Source organism: Mobula birostris, chromosome 19 (assembly GCF_030028105.1).
Source record: "Mobula birostris isolate sMobBir1 chromosome 19, sMobBir1.hap1, whole genome shotgun sequence".
Lineage (NCBI taxonomy): Eukaryota > Metazoa > Chordata > Chondrichthyes > Myliobatiformes > Myliobatidae > Mobula > Mobula birostris.
The window spans coordinates 31367551-31394450 of NC_092388.1; positions in this window are offsets into that span (position 1 = coordinate 31367551).

A 26900-nucleotide genomic window follows, 5' to 3' on the forward strand; every position below is an offset into this window, starting at 1 on the left:
ATGTCCTACGTGATGAGGCCAAACTCCCTGTAGACTTGCTTAAAGTTGTAATAGAATAAACATGATAATATAAAATAAGCACATATTTTAATGTCACATTTTCTTCATATACCCAACTTGGTTTACAGATTAGAGAAAATTACTAAACAAAGTATTCCATACACTCTTGGAGGTCGAGGGGGGTGGGGGAGGGATATGGGGGGCAGGGGGGCTACCTCCCTGAAATGGTGGTGATACCTCCCTGAAATGAGTTTTTGCAGGGTGGGATGTCTGTCATAGGGATAACAAAAAAATCCCCCCACTGCTTTAGGGACTACTAAAGAATTGTTTTGCAGTGGGAGAGAAATGACCTTTCATTGAGAGTACAGGACAGGTGAAGAGAAGGCACTCTGCTTGTCTAGGTTGAGTGAAAGTTGTGGAAATAGTGATTAAATTATTCAGAAAGGGAAGACACAGAAGAAAAGCTACACATGGTCCATTTCTGACCTTTTCCATCACTTCCTTTCTAACAAATTATTTAGTTTGCTCGAGTGCAGAGGACATGATATGCTCGCAGCACTGGGAAGGTCTTAGGGTTCAGGAAAAGGGACGCTGTATTCCATGTGTTATTAGGTTAAAGTGTTATTGAAATAAATAAAGCAGATGTCCGTACAGAATTATTTAATACACCGTTTCATTCAGAACATTCATACAGTTCAGCATTCAACACCATAATTCCCTCCAGTCTCAACAAACTCAGGGACCTCGGCCTTCACCCTGCCTTGTGTAGTTGGATGCTGTACTTCCTGTCAGATCGCCGTCAGTTAGTAAGAGTGGGCTCTCTCATCTCTGCCCCTCTGACCTTCAACACAGATGCCCCTCAGGGCTGTGTACTAAGCCCCCTCCTTTGCTCTCTGTGTACCCGTGACTGTGTCGCCACCCACAGCTCTAATCTGCTAATTCAGTTTGCTGAAAACACTACACTGATTGGCCTAATCTCAAATAATAATGAGGCAGCCTACAGAGAAGAAGTCATCACCCTGACACATTGGTATCAAGAAAACAACCTCTCCCTCAATGTCACAAAAACAAAGGAGCTGGTTTTGTACTACAGGGAGAACGGAAGCAGGCTAAGCCCTATTGACATCAATGGATCGAGGGTTGAGAGGGTGAACAGCTTTATGTTCCTCAGCATAAACATCACCGAGGATCTCACGTAGCCTGTACATAGAGGCTGTGTGGTGAAAAAGGCACAACAGCATCTCTTTCATCTCAGACGGTTGAAGAAGTTTGGTATGGGTCCCCAAATCCTAAGAATGTTCTATAGGGACACAATTGAGAACATCCCTTCTGGATGCATCACTGCCTGGTATGGGAACTGTACTTCCCTCTATCACAGGACACTGCAGAGCATGGTGCATTCAGCCCAGCGCATCTGTAGATGTGAACATCCCACTATTCAGAACATTTACAAAGGCAGATGTGTAAAAAGGGCCCAAAGCATCATTGGAGACCCGAGTCATCCCAACCACAAACTGTTCCAGCTGCTACCATCTGGGAAATGGTACCGCAGCATAAAAGCCAGGACCAACAGGCTCCGAGACAGCTTCTTCCACCAGGACATCAGACTGCTTCACTCACACTGACGCAACTGTATTTCTGTGTTATACTGACTGCCCTGTTTTCAATACTATTTATTATAAATTACTACAAATTGCACATTGCACAGAGACGTCACATAAAGATTTTTTTCCTCATGTATATGAAGGACGTAAGTAATAAAGTCAATTCAATTCAAATTAATGCAATTCAATTCATTTTTTGGGATATAGACATCACCAGCAAGACAAATATTTATATCCCATTCCTAATTGTACTTGCAGAATCCTGTGGTGAACTCCTTTCTTGAACAACTGCAGGCCTAGCAGAAGTAACCTACACAGCTTTTCGTAGAGAAATCACTCATTTAAGCCCAACGATGAAGAAGAAACAGGGAAGTACCTTTGAAGTCAAGTGTACAACTTGGAAGAAAATATACAGATGTTAGGGATCATGAGGTCAGTTAGAGTAAACTATGTAAGTAAATGCAGTACATTTTGTAGATGGCACACACTGAGTCATTGTGTGCCTGTGGTAGGGAGACTACATGTTCAGAATTGTGGATTCTTTATCAATCAAGTAAGCATCGTTAGTCTTTCTTGAAGTATACATCATTGTCTGCAATATGACTGCTATGTATCCATAAAAACTTGACTAACAAAGGCAAAAATCAAAGGCAGGAATATGCGGAAGCTATTTCTATTTCTAGGTTTATTTTTAATGATGTCTTTCTTGTTTTCAACTTCAAAGTAGTTTATAACTGTATGTTATTATTGTTCAGAAAAACTTTGTGGGTATTTCCAACATAAATATTTTAAGAGAAAATTTGAAATTATTTTGTGCACCCACTGGCAAAGTTGCAAATTCAATGCTGGCATATTTCTGAGAATAATGAAAATCGTGGTCTGTGACTCATTTCTTTAATATGGTGGTGGATAATGCTCTTCTTGCTATATGTAAGTTACTATGTTGGTTTAAGCTGGCTAGCATTGTTTCCAGCAGTGCATTTTGATTTCCCTTTCATTATGATGTTGCATGCTAGATTCCCTCTTACCCCTTGCCACCTCCCTCTGGTGTGCTTCTCCCTTCAATTTCACCCATGGTCCATTCTCCTCTCCCATCAGATTTCCTCCTTCTTCAACCCTTTACCTTATCCACATATCACCTCTCAGCTTCTCACTTCATCCCTCTCCCCACCCACCTTCCCATGGCACCTGGCTTCAAAAATCACCTGCCAGCTGATACACCTTTCCCTCTTCCACCTTCTTATTCTGGCTTCTTCTCCTACCATTGATGAGGGGTTTCTGCTCACTTTACTGTGTGTTTCATTGTACATGTATCAAATAAAGCTAACCTTTAATATTTATTTAAAAATACAGAAGATTTGTCCCAGACAATAGTTTTGCTCTTATTGCTTAATTGTTTTTGTTCCATTTAAATATTAACAATTATAAATACCACAGTTAATGTCTATATTCTCCAGAAAAGTAATATTTACATCTGCCAGTTTGGCCATCAGCATTATTACTCATGAAAGGAAGAGTATTTTTCTGTATTGTGAAGGAACTAGCTTTTAAATGAATTGGGCCAATGGATGCTCTTTACTGCATGTCTTGTCGTGACATTATGGCTCTCATGCTTGTTCTAATCAAGACTTCAAGAGTCACAGATTCACAAAGAAATAAAATTTCTAATGACTGAATAAAATGTTTCATCATGCTATTAAACACTGGGCCATCAAGTTTATTAGCTCAGATCTCAGTTTCTTATTGTCTGACTCCAGATCCCACTGAGGACATATAAAGGGCACTTTGTATGATGAATGCTCTGTCCCTTGGCAGCCACTCAGGACTAAATGTATTATGTTGATTTACATAAAATATCTGAACAATCTCATAATAATAGAAACAAAACTGTTGTTTTTGATATGGTCCAAGTATTTAAAAAGTCTACGCAAGGGAGAAATGCTTTGCAAGGAAAACGTAGAATTATAATAGAAACATATTTCATTTCTTTAGAGAGTTCAACAATTTTACATCAAATATTTGTATGTTAAGCTAATTTCTCATTATATTTTTAACAAAAAGGATTCACAATATTTCAATGATATACATGTTTTTATTCAGAGCAAACACTAATTACGTAAGTACCCCTTTAGACAATTTTGAGCTCCACACCTTTTAAGACTTTTTTGAATGATCCAGCAAATTAATTTTGGGCCGAGCTCTGATGGCACTCTACAGCAACCCCATCGAGCACATCTGTGGAAACAGCTGAATTTCTACCTTTAATGTCTCTCCTTTTCCTTTTCAATGTGTATGGGATCCTGTTGAAGACCATGACCAAGAGCTACACTCAAACTTCTGATCTTTACAGTGAGTCACCCACTCACTTCTGGGGGCTCACGACTGGCCATTTTTCGATATCCCAAGGATGCTGTATCGAGGACAAGTGCACCCTCAGGGAAAGCTTTGTGGCCCTGTGGATGAGCTGATTCTATGCCAGCACCACTGACTGAAGCATCACGAGAAAAAACGGAGCATCCGGAATAGCGGATTGGTTGTTGGAGACTCTGTACTCAGCGAATCACTCTCTCTCTCTCTTTCTCTTGTTACTGATTCTCAAGTATGGAAAACCTGGGGGGAAAAGCAACATGGCAGACTTTAATACTGTAATCAGTGAGTTATTTGTCTTGATTGGTTTCTCTTCTCACTGTGAAAGGGGACAGCTTTCTGTTCCTTTATGAGGGAGAGAGAGAGCCTGTGGTATGTCGAACAGTCAGGTGAATGATGAGTTTTTGTTGTACTTCAGATCAAGGTCTCTCACGAGGGCTTTGATATTGCTTGCTTGGTAGGTGGAGGGTACTGACGATTTATTTTGCTGAAGTAAGTGGGGGGGTCGATGCTTTGCTGCTGCTTGTGCGTGGGGGGGGTAAATTAGTGGGGGCTTTAGGGTGCCAACATTTTTACCGACACTTCTTCTGTTTTTGTGGATGTCTGCGAAGAACAAAAAATTCAGGTTGTATATTGTATACATACTCTGATATTAAATGAAACTATTGAACTGTTGATTGTAGAGATACTTTCAAGTTCAAAGATCTATCATCAGGTAACCAATTTTAATTCATTTCTGACAAGACAAAACTGTAATTGGTTGCTGTTTATTCAGTTCTACACTCCTCTTTGGTGCCATAGTTATGGAATTTATTTATGTTATAATTCCTCAGCACAACAGAACAACAACAGCTCTGACACAACAGAAATACTTCTCAACATTCTCATTGAAAACTGGGGAGATGGAGGAAGAAAAAATTGATATGATTAGGACAAAATAGGAGTAAGAGAAATTTGAATAGTTAGAGAGTGTGGATGTTGAATGAACCAGGGTGTTGAAAGTCAGGGAAGGAAGGAGAATCCTGGGAATGGGAGGAAGAGGATACTGGGCTGTTCAAGGGATTCAAGAGAAGTATTCAGGTCAGAGGTTTACCATTTTCACCCAGCTTTGTATAATACTTTTTAGAACTCTGATTTTTCAGGCCAATTATGTTTCCTACATGGAACAGATACATTGTTGAGACTGACAATTGTGAATCCTGATTAAAATGTTTACAAATATTAAAAAGAAAAAAGATACAGAGAAATGGAAAGTAGCTGAAGGATTCTGTCAGTTATGTCCACTAATCATTGCAGAGAGGATTGTTAAGAAAATAGACAAGATATTATGCATTTAATGATCAAGGCACAGAGTTCACAAGCAGGAGGACATGCAAGAAAAGTATAAAACATTAATTATACACAAAGGGAGTACCATGCAGTTTAAATCACCACGTCACAGGAAAACTATGGTAGCGCTGGAGAGGGAGCAAAGGAGATTAATAAGAATTCAGCTTGAACTATGAAACTGTAATTATGAAGAGTGAATTACTCGACTTGGATTGTTTTCTTTGTACCAAAAATGACTGAGAGAAAATTTAATTGAACTGAGAAGCCTAGCTAGGATGAAAAAGAATCTATTTTCCTCAACATGGAGGTCACTAATGATAGAATGTAAATTTAAGGTAACTGGAAAAAGGATTAAGAGGGGAGAGATGAATACGGCTACGGCTATATTTCTAGAATTGAATCAGCAGCAGAAGCAGGCTACAGCGTCAAGCTTTCTCGCAGGTCAGCAACGCTTGTTCAAAAGGAGACCTTTACAGGTGTTCAGGCTCATTCCAGCAGCCCAGTCAGTGACAAGAGCAGGCAACAGAGACAAGGTGTCTCGCAGGTCAGTGATGCTTGTTTAGAAGTACAGAAGGGACAGGCAGGTCAGCCATTGGTGGGAGCCGGAGTGTCAGACATTAGGTCAAAAGAGGCTTTGGCTAGAAAGAGGCATTGGCTTTAGATAAGTTTCTGTTAAAGATCCTTTTTATTTTCTCTTACTGTACCTAGTGTAGTAAATGGCCATTGCGTGTTCTTCGTGCCGGATGTTGGAGTCCTGGGAGACCCAGACTCTCCCAGGGAACTACATCTGCCTGAAGTGCATCCAGCTGCAGCTCCCTGAGGACCATGTTAGGGATCCGGAGCAACAGCTGGATGACCTTCGACTTGTACAGGAGTTAATTGATCAAAGTTACTGGGAAGTAGTCACTCCTAAGTGCAGGAGGCGAGTAGCTGGGCGACTGTCAGGAGAAATGGAAATGTGAATAGGCAGTTAGCTCAGGGCGCCCCTGTGGCCATTCCCCTCAATGATAAGTATACCGCTCTGGATAGTGTTGTGGGGGATGACCTCCCAGGGGAATGCCATGGAGCCCAGGTTACTGGCACTGAGCAATGGTCCATGGTGCAGAAGGGGAAGAGGGGAGCAGTAGTGATAGGGGACTCAATAGTCAGGGGAACAGACAGGAGATTCTGTGGATGTGATCGGGACACCCGAATTATATGTTGCCTCCCAGGTGCCAGGGTCAGGAAAGTCCACAGCATTTTGGAGGGGGAGGGAGACCAGCCAAATGTCTTGGTAGAGGGAGGAAAAGCAAAGAGGTCCTGAAAAGAGAATTTAGAGAGTAGACAGAAAGCTGAGAAGCAGGACCAGCAGGGTAGTAATTTCTGGATTGCTGCCTGTGAAGGCAGAAACCTGATGATTTGGCAGATAAATGCGTGGCTGAGAAGCTGGAACAGGGGGCAGGGCTTCAGGTTCTTGGATCACTGAGATCTCTTCTGGGGCAGGGATGACCTGTGCAAAAGTGATGGGTTGCACCTGAGCCCAAGGGGGACCAATATTCTCACAGGCAGATACGTTAGAACTGCTGGGAAGGGTTTAAACAAATTTTGAAGGGGTTGGGAACTGTAGTGAAGGGACTCAGGAGAGGACAGATGGTAAAAAAGCAAAGATAGCACACAGTCAGACTGTCAGGAAGGGCAGGCAGATGATACGGCAAAATTGTAGACAGCAGGGTATCAGTGCATTAGGGATGCACAAATCAAAAAGGGTAACAAAAAAGTGTTATATCTCAGTGCATGCAGTATAAGAAATAAGGTGGATGATCTTGTCACACTATTACAGATTGTCAGGTATAATGTTGTAGCCATCACTGAACTGTGGCTGAAGGATGGCTGTAGTTGGGAGCTGAATGTCCATGATTACATATTGCATTGGAGGGATAGGAAAGTAGACAGAGAGGGTAATGTAGCTCTGCTGGTAAAAAATAGCATCAAATCGGAAAAAGATTGACATAGGATCAGAGGATGTTGAATCATTGTGGGTTGAGTTAAGAAACTGCATCGATAAAAAGACCCTGACGGCAGCTATATACAGACCTCCCAACAGTAGCTGGGAGGTGGACCACAGATTACAACAGAAAATAGAAAAGGTGTGACAGAAGGACAATGTTATGATAGTCATGGGAGATTTCAACATGAAGGTTGATTGGGAAAATTAGGTTGGTAATGGATCTCAAGAGAATGAGTTCATTGAATGCCTATGAGATGTCTTTTTAGAGCAGTTTGCTGTTGAGCCTACCGGGGATCAGCTATACTGGATTGGGTGATATGTAATGAACTGAGGGCAATTAGGGAGTTTAAGGTAAAGGAAACCTTAGGAGGTACATATCACAATATGATTGAGTTCACCTTGAAATTTCATAGAGAGAAAGTAAAGTATGATGTAGCAGTATTTCAGTAGAGTAAAGGAAATTACAGTGGTGTGAGAGAGGAGTTGGCCAAAGAAAGTTGGGAGGAGAGGCTGGCAGGCATGCCAGCACAGCAACTACGGTGTGAGTTTCTGGGGAAAATGAGGAAGGTGCAGGACAGATGTATTCCAAAAATGAAGAAATTCTCAAATGCAAAATAGCACAATCGTGGCTGACAAGGGAAGTCAAAGTTAATGTAAAAACAAAAAAGAGGGCATACAACAAAGCAAAAATTAGCAGGAAGATACGACGGGTGATTGATAAGATTGTGGCCTAAGGTAGATGGAGTTAATTTTAGAAAACCTAGCACATTTATTTTTCAACATAGTCCGCTCCTACAGTTACACACTTCGGTGGAGCATACGGATCTTGGACCTCCAGAAAGTGTCCACAGCAGGGGTGATTGATAAGTTTGTGGCCTAAGGTAGAAGGAGATGAGTTATACAGCTCTCGTTACATGCACATACAGTTCAACCCTTTGAGTGATTATGCAGAAAGTTTGAAGTTAATAACTCATCTCCTCCTACCTTAGGCCACAAACTTATCAATCACCTCTGATGGGTTATTAACTGATGAGTGTAAATGTAGGAAGGGACTATGTTGAAAAATAAATGTGCTAGGTTTTCTAAAATTGACTCCTTCTACCTTAGGCCATGAACTTATCAATCACCCCTGATGAGTTATTAACTGATTGGTGTAAATGTAGGAGAGGACTATATTGATCAATAAATGTGCTAGGTTTTCTAAAATTGATTCCTTCTACCTTAGGCCATGAATTTATCAACCACTCCTCGTAGAGGATTGGGAAGCTTTTAAAAACCTACAGAGATCAACTAAAAGAATCTTCAGGAGGGGAAAGATGAACTATGAAAGGAAGTTATCAAACAACATCAACGTGCATAGTAAAAGCTTTTTCAAGTATATAAAAAACAAAAAGAGAGTTGAGAGTGGGTATGGGGCCGCTAGTAATGAGACTGGAGAAATAATTATGGGGGACAAGGAGATAGCAGATGAACTAAGTGTGCCAGATGTTGAAGGATGTGAGGAAAGAGAAGTGAGTGCAGTTACTATTACAAAGGAGAAGGTGCTCAGAAAGGTGAAAGACATAAGGGTACATAAGTCACTGGAACCAGATGAACTGCGCCCTGGGGTTCTGAAAGATGCAGTACTAGTGATTGTGAAGGCATTAGTAATAATCTTGCAAAAATCATTTGACTTTGGCATGGCGCCAGAGGACTAGAAAATTGCAAATGGTACTTCACTATTTAAGAACAGAGGAAGGCAGCAGAAAGGAAATTATAGATTAGTTAGCTTGACTTCAGTGGTTGGGAAGATGTTGGAGTCAAATGTTAAGGATGAGGTTTTGGAGTACTTGGTGACACAGGACAAGATGGGACAAAGTTAGTATGGTTTTCTTAAGGGAAAATCTTCCCTGGCGAATCTGTTTGAATTCTTTCAGGAAATTACAAGTAGGACAGATAAAGGGGATGAAGTAGATATTGTATATTTGGACTTTCAAAAGGCCTTTGACAAGGTGCCATACATGAGGATGCTGACCAAGTTAAGTCCCATATTACAGGAAAGTTTCTGGCATGGTTAGAGCATTGGCTGATTTGTAGGATGCAGCGGGGCTTTGGAATGTATGTTAGCCAATGAGAAGAATGTTGTTCTTTCTTGTGGGTCTGGGAGCAGGGATTTCGCAGTCCTTTGCTGGGGAGAGATCAGAAGAGAAGGTGCGAATGGAGAGAGTTGGTAGACCGCCGGATGGAATGGAATTGGAGCGAGGGTCCGAGGGTCATCTGCGCTCGGAGGAGGTTGACGGGAAACCAGTGGACTGAACCATGAGCTCCAACATTGCTCATTAGACTGTTTCCTGAGAATGGGCCTTTTTCTTTTTTTTGTTTCTTTACTAACCATATAGTCAAATTAAGTATTATAAAACATTATTAATCACATATTGTGTACTGTTTGTTATTTCGGGGTACTGATTTGTAACAGGGGACACATCGTGCAGTATCCACCCAAACCAGATTTCTTAGGTTTGGCCGGGCCGAAGGCTGTCTTCCCCTAGATTAAGCCGCTAGCCAAACCAAGAGTTACATAAGGTATAAAAACAATCAGCATTGTAGACTTGTTCTGGTGTTAGATTTTCATCAGTGACAGATCTTCACAAATTCATCAATGAATTTCTCAAACAAGAGAAAATCTGCAGATGCTGGAAATCCAAGCAACACACACAAAATGATGGAGGAACTCAGCAGGCCAGGCAGCATCTTTGAAAAAGAGTACAGTTGACGTTTCATGCCAAGACCGTTCGGCAGCTTCATAATCACCAGATATTTTATATTTAATTTTGTTTCAATCTTTAAAAATTTATATCATGCCTTTTTTAAATTTCTGCAACCAGCCTGCTGAATATTCACAATTACCTTTAATTTTCAGTTTGTCACAATAGATCTTTGCCTGTTTCATGACCAGCATACTGTTAAGCAGCATATGTTTACTCTGATGCTGACAAATCCACTTTCAATACAATCACGATTTTCATTTTTTGCTTTATGCAGAGTTTTTCGATTTTTCATCAACTTCTGTACATTACATATGTGAGGTCATTTCTCAGAACTGTCCGTGGTGTGTAGCGACCTGTGCATTACCTGGGAATCTTCCCTGCACCTTGTGGAATTTTCCATTTGTGACATTATGTAAGCACTCAAAAAAAAATTGGATTTCAGAGGTTTTTGGATTTCAGAATGTTGGATAAGGGTTATTCAATCTGCACTGCCTGAAGTAGGTAACTCCAAACGTGATCCTTACGCTATGTCTTCAGGTGGATGAAAAGAATGTTGTAATTCTTATCAGCTTTATCTTGTCATATGTTTCATCACTGTGCTGTCAAAATGTTTGGAAAGGCCCAAATGATGGTCTTGTACAAAAGATTTAAATACTCATGTTAGACCAGAAGAAGCTTCATTGCTGCACTCTGGATTATAATTTCTATATTTTCTGACATTGGATACGATGGGCGCTCCCTTACTGGCAAGATTTTTACATGCCTTTGCTGCAATAGCTAACAGCAGTGCCTCCAAAAGAGCATCTTTCGAAAAAGGAACTCCACCATTCTTTATTGATCTGGAATGATGTGATTCCAAGCTATTCAGTGTGATTAAGACCTTCAGTGTGACTGTCCTCTGAAACAGTCCAGTGACCCGTTCAGTTTTGTGGCAAATAGAGATAGACAGTGAAGGTAGCTTTACCACCAATATCCACATGCTGCCTTAGGCAAACTCCAATAATATTGTATAGCACAAGTTATTGAAAAGGTAACTACAATTTCAGGATAGCTCTGCCTCAAGCAATGTGGAAAATATTTGTATTTCTGCTGAGAGACGTTTTTTTGACATTCAAAGCCTGTTTAAAAAAATTGGTCTTTGGCGATGATGACAGCAGGGTTAATAATCTGGAATTCTGAACTTTCGACCTACTGCCAACACAGCAACTGAAGGATATAAATTCAATTCACTATAAACAAACTAGCAACAAATTCAATTCACTATTAACAAACTAGCAACAAATCTTAGGTGTATAAGATGATGAAAGGCATTGACTGATCGTGTGCTTAGCCAGAGGCTTGTTCCCAGGGCTGAAATGTCTAACACGAGGGGGCATAGTTTTAAGGTGCTTGGAAGTAGGTACAAGGGGGATGTCAGAGGTAAGTTTTTCACACAGAGAGTGGTGGGTGTGTGGAATGCACTGCCAGCAACAGTGGTAGAGGTGAATACAATAGGATCTTTTCAGAAACTCTTAGATAGGTACATGGAGCTTAGAAAAATAGAGGGCTATGAGGAAGGGAAATTCTAGGCAGTTTCTAGAGTAGGTTACACAGTCAGCACAACATTATGGGCCGAAGGGCCTGTAATGTGCTGTAGATTTCTATGTTCTATGTTCTAAATATAATAACGAACCTAATGAATTGTTACAAAGATCTCACTAGTGGATTCACTTATGATCTTTTTGGAAGGAAATATGCCACTCCTTCCTGGTTTAACTTACACTCAGTGGCCACTATATTAGGCACACATGCATATCTGCTCGTTAATGCTAATATCTAATCAGCCAGTCATGTGACTGGAACGGTCATGTTCAAGTGGTTCAATTGTTGCTGAGACCAAACATCAGAATGGCAAAGGAATGTGATGCCACTCAGTGTGGTTTGAGTGTCTCAGAAACTACTGATCTCCTGAGATTTTCACAGACAACAGTCTCTAGAGTTTACAGAGAATGGTACAATAGAGAAAAAAGATGCCGTGAGGGGCAGTTCTGTGGGCAAAACTTGCTTGTTATAGGAGAGATCAGACCAGACTGGTTTGAGCAGATTGGAAAGCGGCAGTAACTTAAATAATCAGGTGTTACAACAGAGGTGTGTAGAAAAGTATCTCTAAATACATGATACATAGGACCTTGAAGTGAATGAGCTACAACAGAAGACCATGAACATACACTTAGTGGCTACTTTATTAGGTATAGGAGGTACTGAGTAAAGTGGCCACTAAGTGTAGAAATGCCACTTTCCATAGCGAACTGGCAATTGGCTGGTAATGACAAAAAAAATGTCAGTAAATGTTACAGATCAAAAGCTACCTCCACCACTAGACTCAAAAGTAAGCTGCAGGGCAAAGCACATCTGTTCTGAGGTTAGGAAATATCAGCATTTCATCATTGCTGTGCCCAAATCCTGAGACTCCCTTCTACACAGAACATTTCTCCTGAAAGGACTGCACCATTACAAGTCAACTCACCAGCATTTTCTCAAAGACAGTTGGGATGGCAAATACATGATGGTTTTAGCAGTGATGCGTAGATCTCATAACATAATTGAAAACACCTTTCTAACATTAAACCAGCCAAGGAAGCTCACAGCCATCGTGAGTTTAGAAGAAGCGAATGAAGACAACTTGTTCTCTTTGGCGAAAGGCTGAGAACCAGAGCTCCAAAGGGATGATGAAGAAACATTTTTTTTCACAGAGTTATGGTTTGCAATTCACTTGCTGAGAGAGTGAAAGAACTGGATGCAAATGCCACTTCCAAAAGAAATGCAGTAAATAATTCAGGAGGAAAACATTTTGGGATTGGGGGAAAGGTGTAGTTACTGAGTCTGAGCCTGACTGAATTCAGTACCAGGTTAAATATCACTGGCATATGTCATGAAATTTGTTGTTTTGTGGCAGCAGTAGAGTGCAAAACATCAAAGAAATTTACAATAATATATACAAGGGGTGATTGATAAGTTCGTGGCCTAAGGTAGAAGGAGTCAATTTCAGAAAACCTAGCTCATTTATTTTTCAACATAGTCCCCTCCTACATTTACACACTTAGTCCAGCGGTTGTGGAGCATACGGATCCCTTCTTTGTAGAAGTCGGTGTCTTGGACCTCCGGAAAGTGCTCCACAGCAGGGGTGATTGATAAGTTTCTGGCCTAAGGTAGAAGGAGATTAGTTATACAGCTCTCGTTACATGCACGTGCAGTTCAACTCCTTGAGTGATTATGCAGAAAGTTTGAAGTTAATAACTCATCTCCTTAGGCCATGAACTTATCAATCACTCTTCGTATAGTGCAAACAATAAAGTAATGAAGTGGTGTTCATTTGACTGGTTCATTGTCTGTTCATAAATCTGATGGCAGTGGGGGAAGAAGCTGTTTCCAAAGCATTGTGTGTGTGTGTCTTCTGGCAGAATTCTGTACCTCCTCCCTGATGGTAGCAATGAGAAGAGGGTATGTCCTGGGTGACCGGAGTCCTTAATGATGGATGCTGCCTTTGTGAGGTATTGCCTTTTGAAGATGGCCCCAGTGTTGACTAGGCTAGTGCCCGTGATGGAGCTAGCTGGGTTTGCAACCCCCTGCGTTTCTTTTCCCATCCTGTGCTGTGCACACCCACCACCGCCCCCCCCCCCATACTGCTCTTGCAGAGAGAAGATAGGGGCTCAAAAACTCAATTACAGCAATTCCAACATAACATCATGGAGATTTAAGGTACCCTGGAATCCACTTGGACCATGTTCTGTGTTTCTAAAATTATTCTGTTTGATTCTTTCCTCTGTACCCACAGGGAGTTAAATCAAATAATACTGCACTGAGGTTCAAGTTTTCCAACAATAAGGAAAATATTCACATTTATTTAAATACATGGTGCAGCATTCAAACCAAATAACCAAAAAGCATCAAGACCAAATGAGTCACATTGAAAACTAAACTAAACTAAACTAAAGCAATATGTGCTGCTTTATTAGCAGTCGGTCAATTGAAAGTTGGATCCAGAGTCACAAATCCTCAAATCTCCAATCATTATCTTGAAGATACAGATGAGGGAAATTGAATGAAACAACTTGAATAAGAAAGCAAATGTTAGCAGACAAGAAAGGGCAGCTGCAGAAGCAAATTATAAGGTGCAAAGGATCATTTCATTGAATGAAAATGTAGCCGTAACGAGAAAGGATTTTGCACCACCCTTCTTGATTATAGAAGGCCCACAGCACTTTATAACCAATGAACAACTTTTGAGGTGTCATGATTTTTGTAATGCAGGAAATGCAACAGCCAATTTGCACACAGTAATATTTTGCAAATAGCTATGTAGCAAACCTTTGCTTAATATCATTAACTGAGAACTAATGTTGGGCTTGACCCTCCCCAGCTCTTATACAAACTGCCAAGATGGGACCTTTCACTGTTACCTGAAGAGACGATCAGTGTTTGGTTTAGTGGCCCAACAGAATGAAAGTAAATTTAATTGCGTTGTTTACTCTCTGTACTGTACACTTCTTCATATCAAACTTGGGGTAGGGCAGTATTGGCCTTTGACGCAAGTTTGTTAGGAGATTTAATGCGTGTCCTTGTGACTGCTGGACCTCGTTTCTTGTCCCTGCTTTTGGATGAATTTCATTGTCTGAGTGTAGTGCTTGATGGAAACAATGGAGGAATTCAGCCAGGAATTATCTGATAAAGCATAGTGTCCACTTTATATTATATAAAGGTTGAAAAATCTGCCTAAAAGTGCAATCTAGTTCAATTTTATTCATAGCTAGAGCTCATAGGACCAGATGTTTCAATCCCTTTGATAAGCAGATCCTAACTTGGGTCATAGCATAGAGATCTTGAGGTGGGTCTTGGTGGGTGGCAGATGCTTCCCAGTGGTCATCAGATGGGCAACCCCTTCTTAGATGTTTCATCAATTTAAGTTCACTGCATCTCCAAAGGGCTCAACAGTGCGACCCAGCGTCCCAGGTGGACCCCCCCCCCTTTCATATCTGGCCACCCGTGTGTTCTTTTAGGGCCCAGGTGCCGTCACTTCTCTACACCCATAGCCAGTGACTGCTTTATTCAGCTACCTCCGAGAGTTCTTTTACAGCTTGCCACTGCCCCTGGCCTTGGATTCTCAATCCCTTCAGCCAGTCTGACCATGGAAGTACCCACAAGTTCTCAACAGCCAACCTCTACTGGAGAAATTTTCACCTTCCATCCATCCTGCTTAGCATCTGTGGCCAACTCAGCGAACCTTAGACGTTTCCGCTCATACGCTTTGCAGGCTTGCATCTTCCCAGGACACTCTGAGCTCTGAGATTACTACCGCCTTGAGACTGCTGGACCACAAGAGCAAATCTGGTCTGAAGGTGGTAGTGGCTACCTCCAGGGGAAATATTCTCCCTTTGTCAAGGTAAACAGCCATGTTCCAGTCATGAGCAGGCCTGACACCAACTGTGTCACTGAGGGTGGCACTGTCTGTCCATGCCGGACAAAGAGGATGGTGGTTCTTCTAGTCTTTGGGGCTTAGGGTTGTTATTCAGCCCTTGCTTCTCCACAATGGATGCCAAACGTCTGAGGACATGGTTGTGCCTCCACATGAATCTGATGCACTATCAATTACTCCAAAGGACTGGAAGTAGAGTAAATACTGAAAGGCTTTTATTAACAGTAAATGGACCAACATCCATGCTGTATCTATGCTGGACTGAGGGAGGAGCAGTGGCACAATCGCCTTTATTCAGGGATCAGTGGGAGGAGCCACAGGAGTAGTCAGCAGAGGGGCGTGCCAGACAGGTAACCCAGTTACAACCTATATACGTGGTTTACCACAGTACCTTTCTTGAGTGAGGCTGACGTTGGAAGATGAGAGGACGTGCTTGAGGTTTCCTGTTCTTCCACAGAGTGGACAAGCTGGGTCTTCACCAAGCCACTGGTTCAGATTTTTGGGAGTTGGGAGAACATTATAAACTGCTCTTATAAGGAAGCTAATCTTTCTTCCTTCCTTTTCCCAAAAGTCTTTCCAGCTGAATTGTCTTTTCTCAATGTTTTCCCACCTTGTCCACTGTCTCTTTTGCCTGGGACGCTGCTCTTGCGTACTTCATCTGCTCCTCCTGTCGCTGTACTTCCTCCACCACCATAGCCTGCCTTTGCTTTCGTGTTGTCACCGTTTGCCAAATGGGCCTATTTGAGCCTGTGCCAAGGCTGCCTCTTCCTGATTGCACCTGGCCCTCCATGTCTGCAAATCTGAGTGTTGCTTTTGACTGTTTTACTGACTCTGCTGGTCACCACTTTCTCCCTGTTAGGGTCCAGGATGCGGTATCCTGGACAACACAGTCACGAGATTCAGAGAGAGTCATCTCAAGCCTCACCTTGGCACACTTGAACTCTTCAGTCAGACCCGTGACCATCAACTCCACAGCTCCTTTGTCATATAGGTAGACGTTACTTAATGATCTTCATAGGCCCATCCACTTCTTAATGAAGGAACTAACTGTCCTCTTCAGTTATTCAACATGAGTGATGGGGACTTCATACAGAGTCAGTGGCCACAACACCTGATGGAGCAATCCAAACTGAGGGCACCAGAACTTGAGGTTTCCTGGCAGCAAGGTTTTATCGATGGCTTTAAACCCTTTGATGATTTCTTCTATCAGCAGCTCCACTTGATTTGTATCATTGAGGTTTACATCGTACCAATGCCCCAAGCTTTTAACTGGCATTTCTGACACAGTAGGAATTACTTTCCACATGGAACTTACAGTTGACTGGCCTTCCCTTGACTGTAGAAATGCTCCTAGCCTTCTTTGTTTTAATCATTATTCGGGCCCACTTGATGTTTGAATGATTCTTCTCAAGCATTTATTTGGTACGTGGGATGGTAGTTGTCAGGATGGTTACATCATCCATAAGTGCCCGTATTGGCGGTAGGCATAGTCCTGACTTCAGTCATTCTCCTCCTACTACCCATTTAGAAGCTCTGATGATTACTTCCATTGCCATGGTAAAAGCCAGCAGAGAGATGGTGGAACCTGCCTCAGTGCCTATCTCCACAGGCTGCCAGGCTGTGTTCTACTCTGTGATTATCAATGAGAACTGGAGATCTCAAAAGTAGGCTTTGACCAGGATTGAAACACGTTCTGGTATATGAATGAATTCAAAAGAAGACCACAGGAGGTTATGTGAGACTGACCCAAAGGCATTGGTTAGGTCCAAGAACAAGACGTGGAGGTCTCTTCTTTCCCTTTTAGCAGTTCGTAATTGATGTCAAATTATATTTACGTGTTCCAAGTTGCCAAAGAAACCGGGCAATATTTTAGTTATATTTTTCTTTAAACTTTAAAACAGAGATGGATAGATTTTTTATATGTCTATATTAAGTAATTCAGAACTTCTGGTTACCCTTTGAAAGTGACTCACTCTTGAGGTTAAGAACTCGTGGCTAGTTCAAACAACACAACATACTAACCATACAAATCTTTTGATTATTCAAGAAGTTCACATGTTGAAGATGACCCGAGTTAGCCTCAAATATTTCTAACTGCTGAATTAGCTGGTTTTGGTCAGGACATCTGACAAAATATTACAAATGCATTAGTGATCATCGTCTACTCTCTTAACCCTCTAAATTGTTCAAAAGCAGGATTGAGTTCACAAAGAGGAGGAGCTTAGGAGGAGACAATTGTACCTAACGGCGATTCCATTGCTTGCAACTTTGGAAAGAGCTCTATTTCCATCTTTAATGTCTCTATTTTTCCCTTTCAGGGTTCTTTTGAAGACCCAGACTTGGAGTTACATGTTGACTACAGTTCTGTGCAAGAATGGGACCAGCTCTCGGGATTTCACGACTAGCTGTTATTCGATATGCCAAGGATGCGGCCTAAGAGATTAGCTCACCTTCACAGTTCCGGGAACTCGCGGCTCTGGAGACAGACGGACTGAAGGTCGGTGCCTCTGTAGGAATCCGGAGTGTTGTGAGAGTATACAGAAGATTGAAAGCAGCGAGCTGGCTGCTGGCTGTGTGTCCAGAGACCGGAGTTCTTTGGGCATAGAGCTCGGAAAAAAGGACGCAATAGACTTTTAACATTGTAAATCAGCGAGTTGTTTGTTATGTGTCCTCTCTCGCTCTTTCTCCCTGATTAGGGAGAGAGAGCGCCTGTGGTATGTCAAATACCGGGTGAACGAGTAGCCTTTGGGGTACTGCAAGTCTGTGTCTTTGCCGATGCTTTACTGCACGCTTGAGTGCTCAGTAGTGGATGCCAATGCTTTTTTATGCTGGTGGGGGGGGGGAGAATTGTTGCTTTGCTGCTGCTTACGTGTGGGATGGGGGAACCGGGGGTGGGGGGGGCTTTGAGGTCCTAACATTTAACTGTCATTCATTCTTTGGGGCACTCCTCTGTTTTCATGGATGGATGCGATGAAAAAGTATTTCAGGATGTATATTGTATACATTTCTCTGACATTAAATGTACCTTTGAAACCCTTGAGACCTTGAAACAAAGACTTTGTAGACAGGTTCAGACAGAAATCTAATTTGTTTTCTCTACCTTTGATGTAGGAGTGAACAGAAGGCAAATTTGCCCATTCTAAAGAAGGATAGAAGAGATTAAAAAGAGCAAACCTGTATTTACATAGCACCTGTAAAGGCACTGAAGTATATTGGTATGTAGACACTGCTGGAATCAAGAAAATGTGAAGAGGCATCCTAGGGTCAAGGGAAGTATGAAGTCTGTTGAAGGGGGCATTTACAAAACTTCTGGTCACTATGTTACAGGGAGCTTGTAATGGGAAAGAGGAGATTTACAAAGATGTTGCCAGGACTGGCAAATTGAGGTTATGCAGACAGTTTGTCAAAGCTAAGGTTACACACACAAAATGCTGGAGGAACTCAGCAGGTCGGGCAACGTCTACGGAGGGAAACAAACAGTCAGCATTTTGGGCTGAGGCCCTTTATCAGGATTTCAGTGATGCTGAGCGTTCCCCAGAAAGCTCAATATCAGGACCACAAAAACAAAATACTGCGCTTTTTGGAAATGGGAAATACTAAAAATACTGGAAACATATAGTGGATCAACCAGCCTCTGTAAAGAGAGAGAGCATAAAGAGTTGATAGCCTCTCATTTCAAAGGGCTGGTGAAATTCCCAATGAAAGGCTGTTAACTGTAATTATTTACTCCGTTTCTCTGTCCACAGATGCTGTTTGACCTATTGACTGTTTCCAGCTTGTGGCATTTTATACCGGCAGTATTACATCTAAAGTGTGTCACTAGGTGCCCATCTCATAAGCCTGACTCAAAGCAATCAAATTATTTAAAGGCAGAACCAGAAAAAATTGCCGATGTTCGGTCTAAATTCTCAGACTGAGTCTGAAAGACAGTCCTAGCAATTCCTCAATATCGTTCCAGTTCCTGTACTGTTATACTGATTCTTTTCCTCCAAAAATACTTTATTCAGAAGTATTACAGAACACAATACAACTCACTCAATTAGTCACATCAGAGACTTACTCAATCTATGAAGCCTTTGTCTTACTTACAGTAAAGTGTCAATTAAGTGCTTGTGGGAAAGCTCATTATGACTTGGAAATCCTTTGTGACATCATAGTGAGTGGTTTGTACTTGTAACATCTTTTAGTTCTGCGTGTGTGCAGATGTCCGCAGTTTGCTACATAGCCCAGCTGCTGCTTGGCTGCAGTGTTAGTCTGAGTCATATAATAAGACAAAAGACAAAGCAGAATTAGGCCATTCAGCCCATTGAGTCTGCTCATTATGTTGGAGATATGAGATAAAACATTTGAGATTAATTGTTCTAAGGATGTTATTGCAGTCAGTAAGAAGAGAAGTAATAATACTAGTGAGTAAGATCAGACAGCGAAACACGTTTCACTAGCTTCACATGGACTGTTAAAGGATATTATTGGCCTTTATTTCAATTAGGTAGCTGTTTTCAGCCCTAATTGACCTTCAAAATGCAAATACTACTTTTGTTGGAAACATGACATAAAACAGAAAAAACAGGCAGCATCTATGGAGAGAGAGGAGTTAAATTTTCAGGTTGAAGGCCTTTCTTCAAAGACATATGTACATGTTTTTGATGAGTTGAAAATAAGTGGTGAATGGGGCTGATAAAAACACTCTGAAACCAGGCAAGACTCAAAGGGCAGAATAGCCTCCTACAATGTGAGAGCATGTAAGGAAAGATTATGGAATAAAAGAGCAGCAGCTCAAATGAATCTCCAGTTTTAATAGAATCCATGCTCCTTGCCACATTTCTTACATATTCCCATCAAATACCTTTTAACATAATTTGAAAATGTATTTGTGAGCCTGGAGTGCAGTTTCTATATATTGGGACAGATAATACTGTGGTCTGAATTGAATGTATCGTGTCTGTGCACGACTACATGTCAATTAAATAAAAACATGCATGCGGAAGATGACTTTAACTGTTCCATTCCCATTACAGTGAGCGAGAGAACAATGCACATGCATGGACAACAGATCAATATGCAGTGCTAAAAGGAGGGTGGGGTCACTGCTCTAAAAGAAATAGATGCATATATCACACTTCCTTCCCCTTTAAATTAATGCAACTTAAAACTGTATATATACAAAACATTCAATTTTCCTTTCATAAACCCATATTCCTTTCATAAACATGCTTCCACAATAACAGTCCATAACTAACTTCACAGCTCTAAAGGTTCAGACTTCTGCGTGGCACCCTGTTTATTTCAGGATAGCGCCCCTGGGCCTGTGGAGTGGCATCAGGTTTGGCAGGTCTCTTGTCAAGGGTAACGTTCTTGTCATGCCCCTGGGCCTGTGGAGTAGCATCAGGTTTGGCAGGTCTCTTGTCTAAGACAACATTCTCAGTTTCCAATATTACGTTCCGGTCAGTGACATGATCATTGCTGAAAAATAAGTCTGGTGACTGTAATGAGTCCATCCTGTGGGATGGAATCGACTCAGGTGTGTCTGTCAGTTGAGCATCCACTATCTGGTCCACAAGATGTCTCCGTGTCTGATCTCCAACATCCACTATGTACATCGGTGGTCCAGCTCTCGTAGCTATCCTGTTGGGTGTCCACTTGTCTTCTTGGTAATCACGCATTAGGACTTCCTGTCCAATCTCAAAGCTCCTTGCTGCTTTGCTTGGCAACTGGCTAAAATGTTTACTCTGTGCTTCCCTCCGGAAGTCTGGATTCAGGAGGTCTATGCGAGATCTCAGATTCCAGTTCACGAACAGCATTGCAGATGTTTGTTTTGTTGTTGCATGAACAGAGTTGCGATACACAAAAAGAAAGTTGTCCACCTTGTGCTGTAGAGAAATGTCCTCCTCAATGGATTTCTTGTATGTTGGGATAAACCTTTCAGCTAATGCATTTGTTGCTGGGTGATGAGGAGCTAACTTGAAATGTCTCATGCTATTTTTCTTCATGAACAGTCAGAATTCTTCTGAAGTGTACTAGACTGTTGTCACTCACAATTTGTTCCCGTAAGCTATTTCTGGCAAAGACAGCTCTCAGAGCAGAGACACTCTTTGCAGAGGTAGTTGACTTCATTAGTATAACCTCCAGTCACTTCAAATGAGCATCCACAACAATCAGAAACATGGAATCCATGAATGGCTCAGCAAAGTCAACATGAACTCACTTTCATGGTGACGATGGCCACTCCCACAGGTGTAACTGTAACTTTTTGGCATCCCCAATAGCTTTTGGTCAAGTCTTCAATGTGTTTATCTATTCCCAGCCACACACATAGCTCAGGGCCAGACTATTCATTTTGACTTTACCCAGGTGTCCTTCAAGCAGATTTTCTAACTATGATTCATAGTTCAGAGGGAACCACAACACAAGATCCACACATCAGTGTTCTTTGACATACCAGCAGTTGGTCTCAAAACCTCTCCCTGCCTGCCAAAGATGCAAAAATGTCTTTTATTCATAGCAGCAGATATTACACAGTACATAGCACTGAGCCAATGCTCACCTAAAAATCCCCACATATGTGAACGGCTCCAGCCTTTTCTTCCTTGATCACCGAGACAATGGGTGTAGCCCAATCACTCCACTCAACATTGGAGAGAATTCCAGATGCCTCCAAACTCTTCAGTTCAGCATCCCTGGAGGCACCTTTTGGAATCTTGGTGTTGCTATTTCATCCATTTCATTTCTGCTCCTTCAAGCCTTTGAGTTTGTCAATACCTTTCTTAAACACCTTCTCATTAGCATTAAACAGTTGAGCCAGTCTCTGGTTAGTGCTGCCATTTGGGCTGTCATTACCTGTTGATGTCACACTGACGGCTTTGTTTGAGTACCTGTCTAGCTGGATTTTTCTCCTCCATTCACATCCAAAAAGTGCTAGTCCTCCACTTTTCAATACATAAAGCTCTGACTCTTGTGTTTGGTCGTCATATGTCACATTTACTTTCAGTTTGCCCTTCAGAGAACTTTTTCACCTGTGTAAGTCTTTAGCATCACTGAGGTCTTCTCTAATGGAGTCTTAGAAAACAGCCTGCTGTGGTCAGCCTCTGGAATTATGGACAAAGTTGACCCTGTATCCAGCTCTTTTTAACTTTACACCGGACACATCTATTGTGATGCGGATGATTATGTGATCTGTTTCAGTTATACTGTGCAGTTCTAGGCATGACTGTTCACCTTTGTCAGACTCTATGTTGTCTGATTTTGTTACATTCAGTAACTTTATGCACTTGCTTAGTTTTATGTTTGAGACTTTTCACTCAGTTGTGCTTTTTGTCTGCCTTGTACAATCTCGATGTGAACCTGTCTATGACTCTTTCTGTAGACTTTTTCTTTGAACCAACAGTCATTCACATCATGGGAGGATTTGCCACATCGATAACATTTTTGGCTTTTTGCACCATTCAAGGACATTTTGTGCATTTCACATTCTAACCTCCTTTTCTGCTGCATTCCATCCTTTGCTGCAATCTTTAATGATATTATAATAGTCAATGCCTGCTTGAAGGTTAGGTCTCCTTCTGCCAGTAGCCTCATTTGTGTGCTTTGAGTATGCATGTGACACACAATCCTGTCCTTTACTGTGTCAGAACATCCATCTCTAAAGTCACAGTACTGGGAAAGTTTGCACAGTTCTGCAGTGTATTCAGAAATGCCTTCATCTTTTGACTGGTTTGTTTTGTAAAATCAAAAACTCTCAGCTACTATCAGCAGTGTAGGGTTCAAGTGATTTTGTAAATTGTGACAATTTCATTGAATGTCTTGCTTGCTGGCTTGCATGTGTTACTAAGTTGCGTTCAGTTGTTGTGTGCATTCTTGAGCCCATGAAGGTCAGAAGTGTAAGGGCTTTCTTTCGCTGCTCCATATTGTTTGCATTACAATACAATTCAACCCTCTTGATATATGACTACCAACCTTTACTAGCACTATCAAATTTATCAATTTTCCCGACTGAAGCTATTACTACATTATTTTCACTCTAAATTCAGCGTGTCTTTGTCTGTTACTCATGCGTTCCTTTGTTAGCATCCGTAACTGCTTTCTTGTGCTGTTTTGTCCTGTAACTGTAGATGCAGTTCATTATATTTTCTGACATTCGGGTTCATACTTGTTGCTAATTTGATGTGTCGGTGCATATCAATTAATAAAAGCACATACCTAGGAGATGGCTTTAACTGGTGTATTCACATTGCAACATGAGAGAGAGAGAGAACAATGCTCATGCATAGACAGCAGATACATATGAAGTTCTAAATGGACGTTCCTCTACTCCAAGGCTGTGCCCTTTGGTCCTAGACTCACCCAAGATAGGAAAAAACCCTCTCCACATCCATGATATCAAGGCCTTTCAATATTCAGTAGGTTTCAATGAGCTCCCCCAGATTCTTCTAAACTCCAGTGAGTACAAGTCCAGAGCCATCAAACAGACCTCGTCTGTTAAGTTTTTCATTCCCATGAATATTTTCATGAACATCCTCTGGACCCTCTCCAAAGCCCCACATCTTTTCTTAAGTAAGGGCCCCAAATCTGGGTTTTAAAAAAACTGTGTTAGCTTTAGCAAGGGGGGTGGAGTGTGATGGATATTTACTACTTGACCAGTAAGCCTCTCTCTTTTTTGGATGCTTGCTATTCTTGCTTTCTAAGCATAGCATCTGCCACTTGTATAATCACAAACGGATGTAAGTAAATTCCAGCTAACAGTTGTTTAACTTCTGGTTGTAAAAGGAAGTCAGTTTTCAGTTCTTGAAATGTATTGTAAATGGAAGCAGTAATCTCCTTCAGGTTAAAATAAGCATTGTCTAAGGACCAGTTTTGCAAGCAAGCTTATAGGATAGTAGATTTTCTGTCTAGAAGAAGTAAGGTTTAGCTCACTATATCTGCATTATTACTGCTCAAGTTGTAGTTTCAGACAATGGGTTGTTTAACTCGGGTTGTTTCAAACAGATAAGCTGACTCTTTAGTTGTTTGGTTCAAGGAAGCTTGCAGAACAAATTAGTAATATGATTTCGGATATCAATAACTATAAATTGTTTCCAATTGGAAGGTTTTATGTGCTCAAGGACATTAGCTTCACAGATTTACTGCATTAATGTTAGGCAGCTGAAAAACTATATCTCCAAAATGCTTTTAGACTGTTTGTGTTGTAAGGACATCTGATGTAATATCATATATGTGTGAAGTCACCCAAGTGATAGAGAGCAGTTGAGGCTTATTAGGAGTGACTGAAGAATATCAGGAAGAGTGATATGAAGATGGGGAGAGTACAATCCATTCTCCTACCTTCAGATTCTGTAATGGACGACCTGCTCATCCGCATCATAGTATGTCTTTTTACTTTATAGGATTATATCTGTGCTTTTGGAATCCCTTGAGTTTAAGATATAATTTGTGTTTTAGAAACAGCTTGTAATAGGGAAATAAATGTTCAAGATATAAATCCTCTGTGAGTATTAAATGTATTTTAAGAATATTGTTTGGATTTAAATGTGTATCACTGTAAATAAATAAAATGTGTTTTAAACTACTTTGATAGCTGGAAGTATCTTCTCCTTGGAAGAGAAAGGGGATCCACTGTTGAATAGTGGTTATTGGCAGCTAAACATCATAGAGAATAGAAAGAGGATTTGAAGATTGGGTAGTTATAGTTTAATCTCCCTTTGGTGACAGTACTCATGGGTACTTATATCCAATAGAATTAAGGTCTTTGTTTGAGCCTAGAAACTTCACGGTCAGCAAACCCAATACCATCACAATACTGATTCTTGTGGAAAACCACTAGTCATAGGCAGCCAATCAGAAATGGGCATCTTTATTTCCCCCACTCTTTCCAATCTTCTCTCAGTGTTCTTCATAAACAAGAAGAACTCTGCAGATGCTGGAAATCCACAGCAACACACACAAAATGCTGGGGGAACTCAGCAGGTCAGGCAGCATCAATGAAAATGAATAGGTGCATCTGAGTAGATGTTTACAAATAATCGATAGTAATATCATGAGAAGTTAACGACCCCAAAGGGCTACTCTTTTCTCCCCACCGATACTGCCTGACCTGCTGAAAGTTTCCACAATTTCTGTTTCTAATTGTAGCAATCATTATTTAAGAATATTAAAACTATTAACCGCATCATACAGCGACTGCCATATATGGAGCCATTTAGAAATTACATACATATATACTGCATACATTACCTTTTTATTTTAAGAATTACATATATCAAAGTTCTAAGTAAATTTATTATCAGTGCATATGTAGTATATACTCATATATACATATATACATATACAAAAAAACAATGTGCAAAAAGCACTAAACTGTGCAAAAAATAAACATAATAATAATAATGACAATAATAATAATAATAAATAATTAATAAACATCAGGAAAATGAGATGAAGAGTCCTTGAAAGTGGGTCCATAAATTGGGGGAACAGTTCAGTGTTGTGGTGAGTGGGTTGAGTGAAGTTTTTTCCTCTGGCTCTAGAGCCTGATGGTTGAGGGGTAATAACTGTCACAAACCTGGTGGTGTGGATCCCGAGGCTCCTGTACCTCCTTCCTGATGCCAGCAGCAAGAAGAGAGCATAGCCTAGATGGTAGGGGCTCTTGATGATGGATGCTGCTTTCCTGCAGTAGCGCTCCTTGTCAATGTTCCCAATGATGGGTGGGAAGGGAAGGCTTTACCCTTGATGCACTGTGCTGTATCCACTACTTTTTATAGGATTTTCCATTCAAGGTCACTGGTATTTCCATACCAGGCTGTGATGCAACTAGTCATGATACACACACCCTGCATGTATAGAAGTATTAGATAACATGCTGAATCTTCGCATATAAATATACATGGACATACAGGTATATACACACATATATATACATATAGTGGATTCAGAGCCATCAGTTAATCAGGGCAGCCACTTATTTGGGACAACTCAAAGAACAAAATCTAATCCAGAAAGTAGCTAGGATTCCCTTCATTTATTTGGGACATTATGCAGCTTAATTGGGACAGGAGACTGTTGCAGAACAATTTCTATCAATTTCTATCTAACAATGACAGAAAAGCCTGGGCGGGAGAGCTTTTAAAGTGGAAAAGCTGTTGTGCTGGGGCAGTTTCACGCTCTTAATCTCAGAAGTTCAGGTCAGGTCCAGTGGTACAGGTAGTCATCGCAACTAGAGTCTTCCTCAGCTGCAGTGGATGACCATTGCTTCTTCGGAGTCTCATTATGCCCTTTGCTCTCCGTGGAGTATTGCAGAGCCATGTTCCCGGTCATTGGATCTCTCTGTAGATCTCATCCAGCCGGTTTGCCAGAGCTTACTTCATTTACAATCAATCAAAGGAACACAGCAGCATACAACAGATGAATTTCTCCATCGATAA